Genomic DNA, 21,193 nt, shown 5'->3' with positions numbered 1-21,193 from the left:
ATCATCATTTTCCAGGAAGAAAGTTCTTTCTGACCACCACACTGAAAATGCAATTGATATGTAGGATTTCCACTGCAGAAATCAACTTCATTGTTTCTGGAGATGGCAAGGGAGAACAGGATTGGAATTTTAAAACAATTTTGATGCTGTAAATATGAAATAAATAATGAAAATGTCAGAAATAGCCAGCAGGTCAGATGACATTCGAGGAGAGTGAAGCAGAGTTAATGTTATGGAGTAAAGAGTAAGAACATTTTGTCGAACAACTATACAGGGCATTAGATTGGCCTGAGGTGGAATGTTGCTTCCAGTTCTGGGAGCCACACGTTAGGTGGGTGATGTGAGGGTATTGGAGAGAGTGCATTGGAGATTTACAGTGCTTTCAGTTATGAAATTAGAAATATAGAATCTGGGACTGATCTCCTTGGAGAAGAGAAAGCAGAGAGGAAATCTGATCTGAACTATTCACAATCATGAGCAGTCTGAACAGAGTAAATAGGGAGAAGATAATCTCACTGATGAAAGGATAGAGAACAAAGTATAAGTATAAAGTAATTAGAGAAAGAAGCAAAGGTAGTCTGAGAAAAACACAATCATTAGGAACAAAAACAAAGTTGCAAGAAAAGCTCAGCAGGTGTGGCAGCATCTGTGGAAGAAAAAGAGTTAACGTTTTGGGTCGGGTGACCCTTCCTCAGAACTGGAATGAAAAGTAGAGTGAAGATGCAAAGCAAAGGAGCATGGTAATGGGAGGAGAAAACAGATTAAAATATGTGTTCTCAGGAGGTATGAATGGGACAAAGGAAATCATCATCAGCATGGCCATCCAAAAAAAAGGGGGAGTAGAGATTAGGATCTGAAAGTGTTGAGGATGATGCTTAGCCCAGAGGTTGGGTAGCCTAACAAGAAAGACTGTATTTCTCAAGTTTAATGCTGAGCTTCACTGAATGAAAGGATTAAGTTAATTGGGAACTGTTCTCTATCTTGACCATAGATCAGCACAGGGTTTGACTGTTTTCCAAACATTGTTCTTCTTATATTTGATCATAAGATCCTGGACTTGCCATCCTGCAGTGTTTGATTTTCTTTATCTTCACCCTCAGCTCTGCAGCTGCCCTCCTACTCCTGGAATACCTGTAAATGAACAGGACAGCCTGTGGCATTGAGACATAAGTGAAACATATTCAAACATCTCTCTGGGCAGCCTTCTTCGCCACCAACACTTTGATCTTACCACATCTCTGAAGCCCGTTGCCTGCTTTCTTGATTTCCTGAATGCTAACCACTGGCCTATTTTTCATGACCGAGCAAAATTACTAATTCTTAAGGCACTGGACAGCAAGAATATGTGGCTCCTACAATGTGCACAATAGCTTTCTCCTGGGTTCATTAAATGTAGGAAAATGCACGCCGACTCAGAGAAGATGTTCCCACGTATGAAAAGTAACCATTCACAAATGTAAGATAGTCGGGGAGATGGCGCACAGTGACAGTGTCACTAGGCTGGAAAACACAGCCATGGGTCCAGCTGCATGGTCTGGACATATAGGTTCAAGTCTCATCACTGTGTTGTCAAACGAAGAGACCTTGAGTCAGGTTCATAGTTCTTTGAAAGTGAACTCACAGGTAGCACGGTAGTGAAGAAGGTGTTTAGTACACTTTATTTGTCAGTGCGTTGAGTTTAGGAGTCGGGAGGTCATTTTGCAGCTGTACAGGACCTTGGTTAGACCACTTTTGGCATACAATGTTCAGTTCTGGCCTCTTTGCTATAGGAAAGAAGTTGTTAAACTTGAAAGGCTGCAGAAAAGGTTTACAAGGATTTTGCCAGGGTTGGAGGATTTGAGCTACAGGGAGAGGCTGAGTAGCCTGGGGTTATTTTCCCTGGACAGTTGGAGACTGAGGCGTGACCTTTATCGAGCTTTACGAAATCATGAGGGGGATGGATAGAGTGAATAGTCAAACTCCTTTTCCCAGGGTAGGGGAGTCCACAACTGAAGGGCATAGGTTTAAGGTGAGGGGGGAATGATTTAAAAGGGACCGAAGAGGTAACTTTCTATTGCAGTGGATGGTGCTTGTATGGAGTAATCGGCCAGAGGCAGTGGAGACTGATACAATGACAACATTTAATAGGAAGGGTTTAGAGCAATATGGGCTAAATGCTGGCAAATGGGACTAGCTTAATAATAGGATGTCTAGTCAGCATGGAAAAATTGGACCAAAGGGCCAGTGTCCATGCAGCACATCTCAATGACACTATGACTTTGTTGGAATTTAAATTTATTGAACAAATCTGGATCAGTAATGTGATCCTGGCAACTACCTTCAATTGACATATGAAAGGTTGGCTAATGTCCTTTTAGGAGGGAAATCCGCCAGTCTGTCTGATACATGACTCTAGATCCACAGTAAAACGATGTTGACTGTTAAAAAGCTTAGTAAGCCTCTCAGTTCAGGGGCAATTAGGGATGAAGAACAGACACTGGTCTTAGTATGTGAATCTCACCAGCATTAACGTCGATGCATTACAGGGAAAGTTCACGAGTGAGAAAGGAGAAGGAGGATATACTAATCAAGCTAAATGAAGCAGAGTGGGAGGAAAAGCATAAACTTGCATTTATATATCGCTTTTCACAATCCAGATGTCTCAAAACATTTTACTGCTGCTTTTTAATAATGTTGCAATGTAGAAACCATGGTAACCTTCTTGTAAACAGGAAACTCCCACAAACAGGAATGTGATGAAATCATCTGTTTTTGTGATGCCACTTGAGCAATAAATATTGCCAGGACACCAAGAACAAGTGCCCCGCCCTTCTTCAAGATCATACACTGGGGATCTTAGACATCCACTCAAGGAGGGATGTGGGTCTTTTTTTAAAAACACCAAATCTGAAAGCTTGAAGTCACACGACACCAGGTTATAGTCCTATAGGTTTATTTGAAATCACAAGCTTTTGGAGCACTGCTCCTTCAAAGGACTTGTTGGACTACAACCTGGTATTCAATTACCTCTGACTTTGTCCGCCCCAGTCCAACACCAGTACCTCCACATATGAAAGTTGGCACCTCTGATAGTGTGGTATTCCCTCAATATCACAGAAGAATCTCAGCTTTGGTTCTTATACTCAGGCCCTGCAGGGGAAACTCGAATCTCAGGAATCCGAGGTGAAACAGTTACCAACTATACACGGCCACCATTTAAGGTTAGCATGGAGTGTAAACACCAGCTGGTTTGAATTACTATGGTAGCACAGCTATTACTATTGGTGCACATGGGGAGGAGCTGCCTATTCAGTCATTGGAACACCTCCTCATCTGCACCAATAGTTAAGCCTGTGCTACCTGCTTTCATATCCCTTAATACATGCCTTTCTCCCATTCCCAGAGGGAACAATACACAATAGAGCAGAAAGAGTCAAGACGGATGGTAGGCTGCCTGGCATTCAGTTCCTCACTCCCATCCAGAGAGGATCCTGACTCTGACTGTGCCAAGTGGCCGACTGATTGTGGCCAAACCTGGACTGACATCAGAGACTGCTTTTTGTTTTTGGTCTGCTCCTGACTTATTGTGCAAGGCATGGATGAGTTGGCCAAAGGACCAGTTTCAATGCTGTATGCTTCTGTGACTATGATCCTCTGACCAATGGCTAGCTCTTTTGACTTGACTGAAGTCTGCTGACAACCATGGTACATTCCTGTACCAAACAGCAGGGCAATACAGCAATATGGTGAGGCTGGTAACCCTGGCTGAGGGGCAAGATGCAAACAAGGCAAGAGATGCTGTAAGGTCCAGGTTGTCTCAAAGAGTTTGAGTACTAATAGAGCAAGTGAAGAGTCTGAAGATATAGTCTGGTCCAGTCCATTGGCTGACTGTGTCCCTGAGCACACAGTGTCCCTCCTGCACTGTTACAATGGTAATTGTTGGTGTAGCAAAGGCTCATCATTGAAGTTCAGAAGCAACTGTAGGTGGATCAGAAATATCCCACGAGGGTTCTTAGAGGCTGGTACATGTCAGCCGCCAATGTCCTATGTACACATTGTGCATAATGGTTGGTGCCCATCGACCATGCCCTGAGATGCTTATGTTCGGTGCACAACATGGAGCCCCTTTGGAGTCAGTAGTGAGCTAATGTCATCAGGTAACCACTCTTGAGTTTCCATGTCAAAAATTCCTAGTGTGTAGTTTGCCTGCATTAAGTAGTAGGATGGGAAGTTGCAAGTTAGGGAGGTGAGATGTTCAGTTAATGAGGTCATTGACAAGCAATAATCCCCATTCATAGGCAACTCACCATTGCCTTGTGAGACAAAGATCTCGCCTCAACACCCAGAACTTAGTTAAAAGATGGCAAATTTCAAGACACGCTTCCTTGGATTCCTCACATGATTCTGTCACAATGTTTTCAAGGAGTTGGATATAGTTTTTTAGAGTAAAAGAGCTCAAAGAGCATGGGAAAAAAGCAGGCAAGATACCAAGTTAGATCATCAGTAGTGAAGATAATTAATGGCAGAGTAGACTGGAAAGGCCGATTGGCTATTCCTGCTTTTACATTTGGTGTTTCTAAGAAAGGTGCCCACCTGCTGTAACTGGTACATGTGAGACCTTGTGTACCGCCACTGAGATGCATGTGCCATTATGCATTTTGAGGCAGCTCAGCAGTTCAACAGTCGCAGGATTTCTCCTGATTTGTCCGTGGAGTTGAAGGCTGTAATTTTCTCCTTCCTGAAGGTGGCAAAAGGAGCAAATAATTGGCCCTAGAGAGACACCCACTCTTTTCTCACTACCTCTGCAGTTAAGTGTGGGTCCATCACAGACCTTCTTGACTCTGGCAATTAAAGCCCTTAAGTAGTCAATTAACAGCAACTAAAATGTCTCCACTTACCACTGGCCTGATGACTTCCCTTTCTGACAGGCAAGAAAAGTGGCTGGTTCCTGGAAAGCAGAGTGACCTGCTGCAGCTGGTGATGGAGATGTCCTCCACTTACCCCAATCTGAAGCCAATCAGAGACAGGAACGGTGGGTGGGTTGGTAATGGGCGGCCACTGAAAATCTCTCCTGAAAACTTCCGGCTCTTCTGACTCTCATGATCCCAACCCTTTCTCCTCATAAATTCATCACACAAGACCTGAAAGAAGGAAGACTCCTTCCTATCAATCCTCTGAAGACTATGCCTTTTTAAAAATTTCATTCACAGGATCTGAGCATTGTTGGCCATCCCTAATCTGTCCAAATGGCAGGAGAGAGTCAACCACATTGCTAATTTCTGGAATCACATGTAGGCCAGCCCAGGTAATGATGGCAGTTTCCTTCCCTAAAGGATATTAGTGAACCCGCATGGGATTTTCCTGACAATTGATAATGGATTGAGATTAATTCCAAATTATTTTATTGAATTCAAATTCTACATGGTGGGTTTTGAATCTGGGCGCCCAGAACATCATCTGGAAACCTGGATTAATAGTCCAACAATGATACCACTACGCCACCTCCTCCAATGATGATAGCAAGGATCCACAGGCTGCTGGGCCCTGAGGGCTGGAATCTTCTAGTGTGGCTGGATTCAACCATTGAGAACTATGATTCTAAGGAGTCCACTGGCCAGTTGTTAACAAGCCGCAAATGAACTTGATTCAGCAAGTAGGGGATGGGTTTACCAAGCCCCTCAAAAACTAAGGCTTAAACATTTCACTGAACCTTTTTCAGTGGTTTCCTCAATAAATACTGATATAGAACAGGTGAGGAGTTGGCAATTCATCACCTATAATAATCTCATAACCATAATTAGTATGCTCCCTTAAACCTGTATAGTAGAGGTGGCATCTTGCCTGGAACATGCTATTCTAATGATCTATCAAAGGCAGCAATGGTTTGAGAATCAGCGAATCAAGGATAGAAGGGTAGCCTGAGGGCCATTCAAGACTGCTACTGCAATTCTTTACAACAGGAAAAAGGGATTCAAACTGGCCCTAAAGTAACCAAAAAAGACAAACATTTTTCACTTTTAGCCAATCTCAATTAACCACTAATTTTTTGTGCTGAAATATCAGACCCTCAGACGTACACAATGTATGCCTGTCATCTTTTGGATATTTTCGTAGTTTTTGATGCTATAATACAGCAATGAATACACTTTAAAAAAAGTACTAAATTTGCTGTAAGCTTTGGGGCACCCTAAAGTCACAAAAGACAGTATATGATTGCAATTTTATTTTCCTCTTATTTAAAAATGGTGGTAGCATGTTTTGGCTGTTTAGAAGATTTCCAGAGATGGCTGATGAATGCCAAAGAAAGATTTTCTATTTTCTAAACTATTTTCTACAGTTTTTCAAGTAAAATATCATTCATGAAATTTGACCTTTCTTTTAAAGAAAATATGAATTCAGGTTGAAAATTGGTAAAAGAAAAAGTGGTCTAAGTGGTCCATCAGCTTAAAGAAGAACAAGGAAGTGCAAGGTCATGGGAATAGGAGTTGTTTGGTCATACAGAATTTGAGCATTGCTGATTGACATACATTTTCCAAATCTTTTGTCTAGCACTCTTCAGCATATTTCACAAGAAAACAAATTCAAAGTGGAAAACCAATACTTAAACTCAGAGAAGGGCATTGATAGGTTGACAAGTGGAATCTGATTGATAGAGGCTCTGGAGAATGCACTGATTAATAATGATTGATGGTTAAATGCCAGGCTTTGTTTAAATTTTCAACCATTGAGTGGTTAAGGCATTACCCTGAGAAATGAGGCAGTGAATCGTTGTCATCTATTTGTTGAGTTAAAAGAGGCACAGCATGTGTATCTGTTATTTTTGTTTGTGAAGAACATGGACCTGTGTACTAACATATGCAGCTTCCAATAATACTGTACTGTGAGGCTGACTGACAATCCTAAATGGCATCACATCTAATGCTACACATTGTGTCATGCGTTTTGCAAACATAGGTGAAGTCAGTACCTTGCTTGTTGTGAATAGCTGAAGAAACATGCTGTTTGATGCAATCCATCAGTCTTTGGAACATATCGCCTACATATGGAGACTCACACTGCCACTGATATACCACAGCACTTATTTGTGTGATCGGCAGAAATATCATTTTAGCTTGACATGAGCATCCCATTAGTAGTGAATAGTACCCATGCTGAAACCGTGTAGTAGCTCTGTGAACCAACCAGCTTCATGTGGTGCTCAACAGAAGACAAAAAGTATGGGGTCAGAGAGATTTACTACTTGTTTACAGGCATTGTTAATTGAGTTGCCAGAACACCTCCGCTAGTGAATTTAAAGTATGGTTGTGTTTTGGATACTTTTTAAGGTATGGTCATCTCTTGAAGCAATATGTGGCATATACAGACAAAATTAAAAAGTGAAAGAAATTTGTGCACTTCAGACCAAGTAGAGGCTAGGGCCAGGATCAGTCGATAACACTATTACCATTCTGTTCAGTATCATCGCACAAAAATTCTCAATCAGTTGTGGGACTGTTTCTCACCCTAACATTATCAATATATTTAGAATTGAAAACTGGCACAATCTTGGGTTTAAAATACTCTTGAAGAAATTTGCTGGAAATGGGATCAGAAAAACAGGAACCATTTGAAGGGATAGCACTGACAGGAAGAAACAAAGTGTTATAATACATAAGGGTTATAATTGGTATTATTCTAATGGTTTGGAAGATAATGATTTAAGAATTCCCCACCAACCAGGGAACATAGTGTTAAAAACCTTTCAAAATTTCTCGCCCGCAAAACAGGAACAAGACGAACCAGTGAATAAGAAACGTAAGCACAAATAGAACCCGATTGTCAAGGGTTTATGATCAAAAGAGATAGCTCAGCCACTCCTCTTCTAGAAATCTTTGTGGCCTTTGGCTCCATCAAAACATTTATAATTGGGAACATATGCACATCTAGTATTGCATGAACAGCCTAATCAATGCCAACCCCTTGGAGGCAGTAAGAGATCAGAATGCTGCTGTGACAGGGAGCCAAAGACCCAAGTGAAAAATAAATATTTATGTCCTTCCCTGAGGAAATGGGAAGGCTGTTTGGAAATTTGATTAATGTTGCACTATGTATTGTCATGTTAATCTGAATGCACTTCCCCGAAGCGTGATTAAAGTACAATAGGAAATTATATCCAATTCCATTCTGCAAGAGAAAGAGTGTAAGGTTAGCAGTAAAAAAAAGGGGAATACCAAAAGTTGGATAGCTCTTTCAAAGAGCCAACAGGAATTTGATGGTCTGAATGGCGTCTTTCTTTCCTGCATCATTTCACAAAAGCACCAAAATATCAATCACTTCCTTCACAGAAACTATCAGTTCCACTCAAAAAAGATTTAAAGAGATTAAGACAGAAGTTTCATTCACATGATGGACACAAGTGAAAGGTTTGATTTCCAATCAATGCTGGGATAGTTGTTCTCAGCCACTATTCAGCTACTGGTTCAATTTCCTCTCACAAAGCAGTGACTCCTGGATTGCGGTTGAGGACATTGGCTATAATGACCCAGGAAATATTATCCCAACATTCCCTGTCTTAGTTGACTTCAGTAAGCTATCACCTTCCAGTCACATATGGTACCATTTCCCAGGCAGGATTCAGCTTTTTCAGGAGAATAGACAACATTGTTTCTCGAGATTTCACATCTCAGACACAGCCACATTGCGGGCATGATGATAAAGTCCATCATAAAGTTATAGCTAAATAACCTTTGCAACAACAGTCAAGATTTCCAGAATAATACTTCACTCAAAAGTCAGTTGAAAATAAAAGCCAACTAAGGGAACTTGCACAATTTTGAAACTGACAAGGACAAAAGTGTCGAAACTTGAAGTTGGTTGGCACTAAGCATACAGATCAACAAGATTCCATATTTAAACCCACTGGACCAATGGAAAACAGGAGCATGATCCAACAGCTTGATGTGGTATCTAGTGTGTGGGTGAAGTTGGTTTGCTATCCCCCTACATTTTACTGCTAATCTTACATTCTTTTTCTTTCAGCATGGAATTGGATATAATTTCTTATTGTACTTTAATCACGCTTCAGGGAAGTGCATTCAGATTAACATGACAATACATAGAGCAACATTAATCAAATTTCCAAACAGCCTTCCCATTTCCTCAGGGAAGGACATAAATATTTATTTTTCACTTGGGTCTTGGGCTCCCTCTCACAGTGCTTTTGGGCACTGGTTTGCTTCTCATTTTCATCCTACAACACTGGTTATCAGCAAATGTGAAAAAGACAGCTGAAATGAGTGACCCTATCTATTAGCAAGTATTCACCTGGCAACACATAGAACTGAGATAATGGGAACTGCAGATACTGGAGAATCCAAGACAACAAAATGTGAGGCTGGATGAACACAGCAGGCCAAGCAGCATCTCAGGAGCACAAAAGCTGACGTTTCGGGCCTAGACCCTTCATCAGATGAAGGGTCTAGGCCCGAAACGTCAGCTTTTGTGCTCCTGAGATGCTGCTTGGCCTGCTGTGTTCATCCAGCCTCACATTTTGTTGTCAACACATAGAACTGATTCTCTCTTGGCCCCAGGTTAAATCTCCATGAGAACGTGGAGGTACTTTGGCCTCAGATACCTGGCCACTGGAATATGGGCACCACTTGCACTTAGGAGCCTTAATTCCAGCGATGGCCAAATCATTCCATTGCCTGGGGGAAGAGTTAAAGGCCAAGAGAAAAACAAACCCTGATGAAAATGTGGAGTGGAGGCAAAAGGCAGACTGACGTCTAAATATCTCAACTTTCTGACAACCGCAGCAAACTAAGTTGGTGACAAACATTGTACTTTCCAGTCCTTTGAATTCACCTGGGAAGGTTGAGTAGATGACCCTCACTTTTGGGCAGCACCAGGTTTCCAGAACATTTGTTCATACTTATGTGTTAACACAGCACAGGGGGCTATCAACCCATCCTTATGTGATGGCCAACCCCTTCCTCGGAGGCTGAGATTCCTCAGCCTAAACAGACTGTCACTGTTACTTTGACCAAAACATTCCAAGGTTTCATCACAGGTCCATGCTGGATTGTTTGATCTCAGCCAGGGTAGTGTTTGATATTACAATTTTGTGGTTTTGTTTGGAAATTAAAACAGTTTGAGACCTCCCATCGACAAGTGAGAATAGACCCAAATTTGGCTGTAATATCCTCAAAGGTTAAAATAACTGAATAGCACTCCATGAATTGGTAAAGTCACCATATTTTTACAGGACCAACAGGTTACTGTGTCATCAGAGAGAGACAATTGGTGGTGGTTTAACCTGAGGCAAGGAGTTGAGAAGGAGAGTCCATCATGGTAACTCCAACTGATGCAAGAATTGAACCATGCTATTGATATTCTGGCATATTGGCAGACTATCTGTGCAGCCACCTGATCTAAATAACTCCACGGTGAGACTTGTGTAAATAGATGGCTAGGTCAGCTGCCAAGCCTCTAAAATCTAAAGACTCAATGCTTTCAGAAGATAAGGCAGAAAAATGACAAGGAAAGCAAAAGAAAGTTTACAAAAGAATGCATGCTCATGGAGAGCTTCTCACAATAGCAGCTAGCCTATAAAACTAATCCTAGAGCATTCATTATCCTTATGAGCTGTTTGGTGTCTGCCAGCATTGTAAAGTGAAATTACATGATGTGCACTACTTCTTACTTTTCAAAGAGATCATTGTGCATATTCTCACTTGTTTTGAGACAACACAGATATGCTTTTGTTTTCTCATGCAGAGTTGGAGATACAGCAGTGTACATTTTGTAAAACAGTTGACATTGTGATCGCTCATAGTTTGTTTTCCCACTGCAAAATCTGTAGAGGAATGCAGCCCTCACACTACAAACAGCTGGAGAGAAAGTTAGTCACTGCACCACATCATCAGATACCATCTGGGCAATGGGGCGATATAACAAAACCATACATTTGTGTTCAAATCTTTTTGTCAATCAATGCCAACTTTCTTCCTATTTTAAGCACATTTGAGTTGAGATGAAAAAAAAACAGAATTTTTTCAAAGTACTTAAAATCTTTTAGCCTAAAAATTCGGATGCCTGCATTTGGTGGTTATTCTGTTCATTGATCACGTGTGCAACAATTTACATCATCAAACACTAACACACTGAATTGTAAGTTAATATCTGTTCCTTTTCTAGTTGCTAAAACTATCAATCTTTTTAAAATGACAATAGATGAAGGTCATAGAAAACAGACTCTTTGATCCAATTAGTCCATGCTGAACATAATCCAAAATCAAACTCGTCCCACCTGTCTTCATTTGGCCTACATGCCTCCAAGCATTTCTTATTCATGTACTTATCCAAATATCTTTTAACTATACCTGCATCCATCACTTCCTCAGGAAATTCATTCCACATACAAACCATTCGGTATGTAAGAAAACTTGCCCCTCATGTCTTTTTTCCTCCTCTCACCTTAAAAATATGTCCCCAGTCTCAAAATCCCCAACCCTAGGGAAAAGACACATGCCATTCACCCTATCTGTACTCTCATGTTTTTATAAACCACTACAAAGTTCCCTCTCAAACTCCTACAGTCCCACCCTATCCAGCCTCTCCTCATTAGTGATATCCTCCATTCCTAGTAAATCTTTTAGATTAGATTAGATTGCCTACAGTGTGGAAACAGGCCCTTCGGCCAACAAGTCCACACCACCCCCCTTGAAGCATCCCACCCAGGCCCATCCCCCTATAACTCACACATCCCTGAACACTACGGGCAATTTAGCATGGCCGATCCACCTAACCTGCACATCTTTGAACTGTGGGAGGAAACCGGAGCACCTGGAGGAAACCCACACAGACACAGGGAGAATGTGCAGACTCCGCACAGACAGTCGCTCGAGGCGGGAATTGAACCCGGGTCCCTGGCGCTGTGAAGCTGCAGTGCTAACCACTGAGCCACCGTGCCGCCCCGTCCAACTGAACCCTGCCCAGTTTAATAATATCCTTTCTATAACAGGCTAAGTAGAAATGGACAACACTCCAGAAGAGGCCTCAGCAACGTCCTGTACAACCTCAACATGCGATCCCAACTCAAAAGTCTGAACAAGGAAAGCAAGTGTGCCAAATGCCCTCTTAGCCACCCTGTTTACATGTGACACAAACTTCAAAGAATTATGTACGTAAACCCTTAATTATTATCTATCCTGATTAATTGTCAGCAATAGTTGAACACTGTAATGTAGCACTTCATGGAACAAACAGAGAAGGTTTGGCAGTATCTGTGGAGAGGATGCATGAAGAGGTCATACCAGACTCAAAACAGTAACTCTAATTCTCTCTCCAAAGACACCATCAAACCTACCGAATTTCTCCTGAAATTTCTGTTTTTGTTTCAGATTTCCAGTATCCATAGTATTTTGCCTGTGTAGCACTGTATTCAATGGGATATCCTATCGTAACAGTTATTCATTCAAATTGCACCAAAGCAAGCTGTGAAATTGAATTGAATAAATCTGGTAAATCATGGGGTGGTGCCGGAAAACACTATTTATAGCCATTTCGTCATCATTTCACAAATGCATTGAGTGGAGTATATAATTTTGGGGAGTTATATATATATATATAAGTTGCAATGTGGAATTATCATGTTGAGGCCATGACAGAGACCTGGCTCAATGGAGGGCAATACTAGGTGTTAATATTCCTGGGTATACGTTGTTCAGGAAGAGTAGAAACAAAAGGAGAAGAGATAGCAGTGTCGGTTAAGGATGGCAGTGCAGGTGTTGGAGAAGGAGGATGTCTCAGCAAGTGAACAAGTCAATTTGGTTAAACCTACAGAACAAAACAGTTGCAATTACATGATCCAGTGCAGCCAATCAATCAACAATTAATGGAAAGGATGTACAGGAGCAAATCTGCAGGGAAATTACAGAGAAATGCCAGCGTTACAGAGTAGTTATAATGGGAGACTTCAATTACCAAAATATAAACTGGGATACTGGTAGTCATATAATGGGCAGAGAGGGGCAAGAGATCATAGATTGTGCTGGAGAGTATTTCCTACAGTAGTTTGTGTCTAGTCCAACAACCTGGCCCTCAGAAAGGAGGTGGACCAAGTGGATCAATTAGGAGCATTTAGGTGATATTGATCATTGCATCATAAGGATCAGATTGTGGTGGAGAATGACATGCAACAATTCAAAGAAAAATGAATTTGTGGAGAGCTGACAGTGTAATGGGGCTAGAACACAGCCAGGCCCAGATTGTATGGAATAAAAGTTTGATGGGAAGTGAACAATGGGTTACCTCTGAGGAGCAGATGTTTTGAGTACAGTCACAGTATATACCCTCTAATGCAAAAGATAAGACAAGCAAATTCAGAGTTCCCCGAATGACAAAAGAGGTAGAAGTTAAAATTAGATGGAAAAAGTGTACTTGTGACAGGTGAAATCAGCATAGAAGAGACCCTTCAGCCAACTGATAGGGCAAGGGGTTAGGATCTGCACTATCTTGATTACACAAACCCTACTTTTAGCACTTGGTCAATAGCCTTCATTGTTATAACATTTCAAATGCTCATCCATGTATTTTTTAAAGGTTGTGAGGCTCCCAGCTTCTACTACCCACCTTGAGGCATTCCAGGCCCCCACCATACTCTAGGTGAAAAAACATTTTCCTCAAATCTCCTTTAAACCTCCTGACTTTCACCTCAAAATTATGCCTCCTCGTTACTCACTCTACAAATAAAGGGAACAGCTGCTTCCTACCTACTCAGTCTGAGTCCTTCATAATCCTATACACTTCTTTCAGGTTCTCCCTTCAGCCTTCTCTGCACTAAAAGAAAACAACCTGAAGCTTATCCAGCCTCTACTGATAACTAAACTGCTCCACACAGGCAACATCCTGAAGCAAGAGTTTCTGAAGATACATGAAAAGAAAGTAGTTAAACAGTGAGACCCTTGGAAGAAGTGACTGGGGATTATGAACAGGGAACAGAGAAATGGTAGGTAATTTAAATCAATATTTTGCATTGATCTCCATGCTGGAGAGCAATACTGGCATCCCACAGATAATAGATAAGCAAGTTATTAATGGGAGGAAAGGTTTTGTAACAGTTTCTATCACAAGGGACAAAGTATTTGACAAACTAATGGAGCAAGTTGTCAGGACTGGATGGTTTGCATCTAAGGGCTTTTAAAGGCAGTAGCTGCAGAGATTGTGGAGGCATTGATCAAAATATTCCAGAACTTTGTGGAATCCGGAAGGATTCCAGAGTATAGGAAAACCATCATGTAACACCACTGCTCAGGAAGAGAGATAGCAGGCAGGAAAACTGCAAGCTAGTTAGTCTGTCATCAGTAAATGTAGAAGTGCTAGAGTCCAACATTAAGGAAGAAATAACTTAAGAAAAGCTTAATGCAATCAAACAGAAATATAACATGGATTGAAATCAACATAAATTAATATGGTTATGTAAAAGAGAATTTTGACTTATTTGGAACTGTTTCAGGATAGAATAAGCAATGTTGATAAAGGGGAACCAAGCAATGTACTACTTTTGGATTTCTAAAGGGCATTCAATAAGGTGCCACATAAGCGGTCATTGCACAAGGTGCGGGCTTACAGTATTGGGGTTGATGTACTAGAATGGATTAACACACAATAGACAGAGTTGGGATTAGTGGGGTGTTTTCAGATTAGGAAGGCCTAATTGGTGCAGTGCCACAAGGCAATGCTTTACTATTCATACTAATGACTTAGAGGAGTGGGTGGAATGTAATGTATCCAAATTTGCTGATGATATAAAAAGATGTGAAGGCGTGTTGTGATAAGGACATAAGGAATCTGCAAAGGGATACAGGCAGGTTGAGTAGGTAGCAAAAGCATTGCAGCTGGAGTTTAATGTAGGAAAGTGTGAAGCCATGTACTTTGGTACAAAGACTCAAAAGGTAGACTATTATTTAAATTGAGAGAGACTCGAGAAAGGTGCAGCACAAAGAGATCTGGGTGTTCTTGTGTATGAAACACAAAAGGTTAGCATGCAGGTGTAGCAAGTAATGAAGAAAGCAAATGGAATTTTGGGCTTTATTCCTGGGGGGGGGGGGGTGTGGTTGGAGTTTAAAAATAGGGAAGTCTCATTACAACTGGACGGGGTGTTAGTCAGGCTTCACCTGGAGTATTGAGTAGCTTTGGTCCTCATATTTAGGAAATGGTAGTTCAAACATTGGAGGTAGTTCAAAAGAGATTCAAGAGGTAGATTCCTGGGATGAAGGGGTTGACTTATCAAGAACAGATAAACAACTTAGGCCTTTATTCATAACAGTTTAGAAGACTGAGGGGTGATCTGATTGAAACAGATAAGATTCTGAGGGGACATGACAGAGAAGATGTTGAGAAGATGTTTTCACTAGGGGGAGAAACCTGAGCTAGGGGTCATGGTTACAGAATAACGGGACACTTATTTTGAACCGAGATATGAAGGAGTTTCTTCTCTCAGAGAGTAGTCTGCAGTTCTCTACTCCAGAGAGTTACAAAGGTTAGATCACTGAAAGTACTTAAAGAGGAGGTAGATAGATTTTGAACTGTTTCGGAGCTAATGAGTGCTATGCCTAGGCACTAAACATTGGGATAATCTGCCTAAAGCTCTACTCCTTTCAGACTCTCATTGAAACTTCTACTCAAACATTTTGTCACATGTCCTAATATCTCCCAATGTGGGTCAGTGTCCTTATCTTTCTCATACTGCTCCGTCTGATATTTTGTGATGATAAATGTGCGATACAAATGTGAAAGCAGAATATTGCAGATGCTGGAAATTTGAAATAGAAACAGAGTGTTGACAACACTCAGCAGGTCAAGCAGCATCATTGGAAAAAGTTAATGGTTCGGATCAATGACGATCCTTCATCAGAGGTGAGGAAAGACAGGAAATGCTTGTTGTGTTGCTTGAAGCATCTGTAACTTAATTTATGGTCTTAGGCATCTGTCTCTCTGTGTGTAATAATATGCAAATGCTGCTCAGAGTGACTCACTCTCTGAGGTTGTGTCCCCCTCATTTGTAGGAAGCAACTACCACTCCTTACCTCCCTTGAGATTAACACTATTTTATATTTGTATTGTGCATTAACAAAATAAACTGCCCCAAGATGCATGGCAGAAACATTATAAAGTTTAAAACCAAACCATGTAAGGATATAGATGGTTTTGAGCAAAGCTTGGTCACTGAGGTAGGTTTTGAAAGAGTATCTTAAAAGAGAAATGAAAGGCAGATAACTAAGGGTGGAGCAATCAAAATGGGATTCCTCAGGAGTCCAGAATTTGACAAATGTACGTATCATAGAATCCTTAGTGTGGAATCGGGCCATTTGGCCCATTGAGTCCACACCAACCCTCTGAAGAACATCCAACCTAGACCCACCACATAATCCCTGCAATTCCCATGGCTAAACCACCTAACCTAGACTCCCTGGCCAATTTAACATGGCTAATCCACCAAACTTACACGTATTTGGACTGTGGGAGGAAACTGGAGCACGCAGAGGAAACCGATGCAGACACAGGGAGAATGTACAAACACCACACAGATAGTCACCTGAGGCTGGAATTGAGCCCATGTCCCTGGTGCTGTGCTAACCACTGAGCCACCGTTCTGCACATAAAGGTGGCATATGACCCCGGAGGTTTGTAGTTGGGAAGAGATTACAGAGGTCAGCAGGAGTCAGGACACAGAGGAATCTGAAAACAAGGGTGTCAATTTCAAAAGTGAAATGCTGCTTGTTAGAGGGTCAGGATGAAACATGAATAGCTTTTGGTGAGAGTTAGAGCACAGTATGTTTGATGGTCTTAAATATGGGAAGCTTGCGAAGCATGTCTTGGAATACCCAAAGTTTAGAGGTAACAAAGACTGAACTCAAGCAGGGACCAAGTTTGGCAAAAGTACAGGGTCTGAAATAAGCAGTCATAGAAAGGGACTAGATGTGTGCTTGGAAGTTCATCTCACAAAATTTAGGAACAGTCTGGTTGAGTATCAGACAGTTGCTAGCGAGAGGGATGGAGTTGTAGCTAGTACTCAGTGTTTGGAATGGGTACTGAATGCGATGGTCTCAGTCTTTTCAATGTTCAGTTGGAAGAAACTTCTGCTAGTCCACTACTAGATGCCTGACAAGCCATCTGCTACGTTAGAAACAAGTGAAGAGTTGAGAGAGATGGTGCAGAGATGGGGAATGAGTGTCCCCAAACATGGTGCTTTCAGTTGACAATACTGAATGACCACATGAAAATGAAAATAGGAGAAGTCCAGGGACCAATCCTTAGTGATACCAGGGGCTAAGAGCGCAGGAACAGAAAGAGAAGCCACTGCAAGTGATTCTCTTGCTTTTAGATAGCCAAGAATGGAAATAGGTGAGATCAGTCTGACCTAGCTGGAAGGAAGGAGTAGTAGAGGAGAATGATCGCAGTGTGAAGGATAAGTTGTTATTTGTCATTCTGGTGAAAGCCAAATCAGCACTGTCATGGGGTGGAAACTGGGAGAAGTGGCCAAAAATTTGGGATGTGGTGACATGTTCAAGGATTTTGAGGAGGAAAGAGAGATTACAGGGCTGTGACCTAGAAATTACACAAATTGAGGGTATGATTCCTACATCCTTACCATAACCAAATGCTTCCAAGGTAACAATCTGCTGCATACTACTCTTCCCACTCTCAGAATTAGCTACTTTAATACAAGAGCAAAATGCTGGAGATACTGGAAATCTGAAATAAAAACAAAAAAAACCCTGGAAATACTGAGTGGATGTGACAGTACTGTGAAGAGAGAAACATTTAACATTTTGAGTGTGTGACTGGAAATTCTTGTAGATGAACATAGCATAGAGAAAGTTTTAAGCAAGGCACATTGAACAACTTTTCCTCTATCCTTTCACTTTCTCCTCATGCAAGGCGTTGCTATATGAACCTATATGGGTCTTAGCTGTCCCTGCCTTTCCAGGAACATGTTCCTCAGGTCCCATTCCTCATATCTTCTTCCAGTACATTGAACAATTTCACCATGAATTGGGAACATTTTCATTGACCGTGCTTCCAATTTCCATCTTTTTCTTAACATGGAGGGAAGATCAATGAATAATCGAAAAAAAAAACGATCAATTAGCTGCAGGTTCATTAGCCAAGATAATGTCCCAAAGATCTCCTGCAGCAATGTCCTAAGACTGAGATGATTGACCCTCAACAGTCACAAGCTTCTTCCTTTCAGCACTGTATGACTGCAACCAGTAGAGAAATCGCCCCCAACCTCTTCCCCATTGATGCCAGTTTTGGTAGTGCTTCCTGATGCCAAATCCAGTCAAACGCTGCTATGACATCGAACACAATCACACACACCTCATTTTGAAATGTTGGAGAAAGCACAAAATTACTAATTCAAATATATCAACGTCATGTTTTATTTAGTGAAATAATTCTAGGATAGCTTGAACAACAACAAAGCTTTAAAAGCTGCAAAATTCATGTATCTGACGACCAAAGTAAACATTTCATCGAACTTATCCCTTACCAATTTGCCTCTGGCATCATCACAAAAAGATTCCACTTAGGACCAGACATGGTACTTCCAGTTGTTTATTCATCCCAAAGAAAATCACCTCCAGCAGCCCTCATTTTCCAGGAAGATATTTCTTTCAATCAGCCATCCACCTATTCCAGCAGGAACAAGATCCTTAAATGCCTGTTGACACTCAAACCCAGAGGTTGAGCGATGGACATGTGACACCTCCCCACCCCCCACTCCCTCCAGTCAACTGCAATTTTGGTGATTCTTTACAGGCAGCTCTTGATCTCATTGGTTACATGGGATCTGAACATAGGTCACTGGGACATCTAGTCCACACATTTTTGACCCACAACTTAACCCTACCCTCATATTCATACAGCCATCATCGTGTACAAGCACAGAAACTCCAACAAGGTTGTTTTGAAAATTACAAATGGTTTAGTTTTTTTAAATTGGCAATGCAAGCTAGTATCACTGTGAATCTTGTCTTTACAACCTGTAGTTTTAATCGAACTGTTCTTGAACCTTTCCACTCCAAAATTCAGACGCTGGGAAAATTGAAATTAGAGGCTGTTCATCTGTCGGTAGGATGCAGCAATAGAAGTAGGCCATTCAGCTGATTTGAGTCTGAATCATTCAATGAGATCACAGCTGGTCTGATCATTCTCAATTCCATTTTCCTGCCTTTTCTCTCTAACTTTCGATTCCTTTACTGATTCCCTATCTTTTTGAAGTGATAATAATGTGTACTTATATTTGTTTTCTGAAGAGAAATTGCTGCAAACTGGCAATTTTGGCATCAGTCATTTGGTAGTCTCTGAGCAATCTTGGCTTCCTACTACAACTTGAGGCATTTTTGCTCAATAATGCAGCCACCCCAACGTGATGTTGCTCTGAAATATTTGCTAGACTGACATTTGATTCCACTCACCTAAGCTGTATACAGTAAATGGTTGTGTTTTTGGACACAATGTGGCCATTCTGACGATTCTTGTGAACCCATTCAATATAAAGCTTCTCGAGATCAAGCCACTGGCTGGCCCCATGTTACATTTAGTTATGGGCATCTTCTTCACGGCAGATTCCCTCTTCCTTCCATTCTTGTATCTAATCTTCGTTACTAACACCAAATTCCCTCACTGCAGCCTAGTGATCTGCGAATGTTACAACAACCAATTTTATACTCAGTCATCTTTCAGGAGGATGCATTTCTGTTTGTCGATTGTCATGTGCGGTCCACTATTTGTGGACAACTACCACCTTCTTAGCATCATGGCCTCTATCGCCTGCTGGAGCCCATGTCATTTTTATTCATTCACAGGATGTCACTGACTGTGCCAGCATTTACAGCCCACCCCAAAATGGCCAGATGGTAGTTCAGAGTCAATGATGTGAGGTAAGTATAAACCTAAACAATTATTTCCGAGCTGAATATTGAAGCCATGTGAGTATATCTCAAAACATTAGGTGAAAAGTGGTGAGGGTTGTGCTGATGTAGCAGTCAAGCATTGGCTTACACATGCTATTAGCAGGTAATGCTGACAACTGCAAGAAATATCATAAATGAATACAGTCCTTGCCCTCACCCAAAGTTTACCAGTGCACTTTCCACTACAAGTCTCTGGGTAGCTAATGCTGAGTCAGAACATTATTTGTGTAAGATTTAAATGTTTAATCCATGGATTGCAAATTACAAAAATGTTTTGTAACTCAAGCAACCATGCAGCAAATGAACATCTTGTGAAAGGAGATATAAGGCTATGTTCTCTGAACAACCGTTGTAAATATTCTGCTAATTAACCTGTTCAGAGATGCTATTATGCACCAATGGAGCAGGTGGCCATCGAAGCCAGGTCTCCTGGCTCAGAGGTAGTGACATTACCACTACACCACAAGAACAAAACATTGTTGATGATTAGAGATAACAAGGTGTAGAGCTGGATGAACACAGCAGGCCAAGCAGGGTCAAGAGGAGCAGGAAAGCTGATGTTTCGGGCCTAGACCCTTCTTCAGAATCATATCTATATCTGATTTCTGAAGAAGGGTCCAAGCCTGAAACGTCAGCTTTCCTGCTCCTCTGATGCTGCTTGGCCTGCTGTGTTTGTCCAGCTCTACACCTTGTTATCTCAGACCCTCCAGCATCTGCAGTTACTTCTATCTCTGAAACAGTGTCAATGATTAATTCAATAATGTCATGTTCAAGTTAAAACAACAACAGCCAAGGTGATTATCACTTGAGGACACAGAATACCATTGATACTGTGTAAAGAGCTAAAACAAACAAGGTGAATATTATTTGGGACAAACTAATCTCATCACTCTCCCTTATAGTAGGGGTCACTGAGATACTTAAGATTAATCATGCAGCTCATAGTTTACAATTAGTTGCTTTAATAGCCGTTTTAATATATCTATTTTTACTGTGACATTATTTGTATACCCTTTAAAACCTTAAATCTACATCAAAATATTGCAAGACTAGATCGCACCTAACTGAATTGTCACAGTGACAATGGAGGTCACTCCAAAAATAAACCTGAAAAATGAAATTATTTAGAAAATATACTAATTACCTTAAAAATTACATCAGTAACAGCAACATCACACATCAATCATCAAACCTTGAGGAACTTATTTTTAAAACAAAAGCATGTGCAAGCAGAGGAGGATTACCGCCGTTGT

The sequence above is a fragment of the Stegostoma tigrinum genome, chromosome 5, assembly GCF_030684315.1.
Source record: "Stegostoma tigrinum isolate sSteTig4 chromosome 5, sSteTig4.hap1, whole genome shotgun sequence".
NCBI lineage: Eukaryota > Metazoa > Chordata > Chondrichthyes > Orectolobiformes > Stegostomatidae > Stegostoma > Stegostoma tigrinum.
This window is presented reverse-complemented; position numbering follows the sequence as displayed.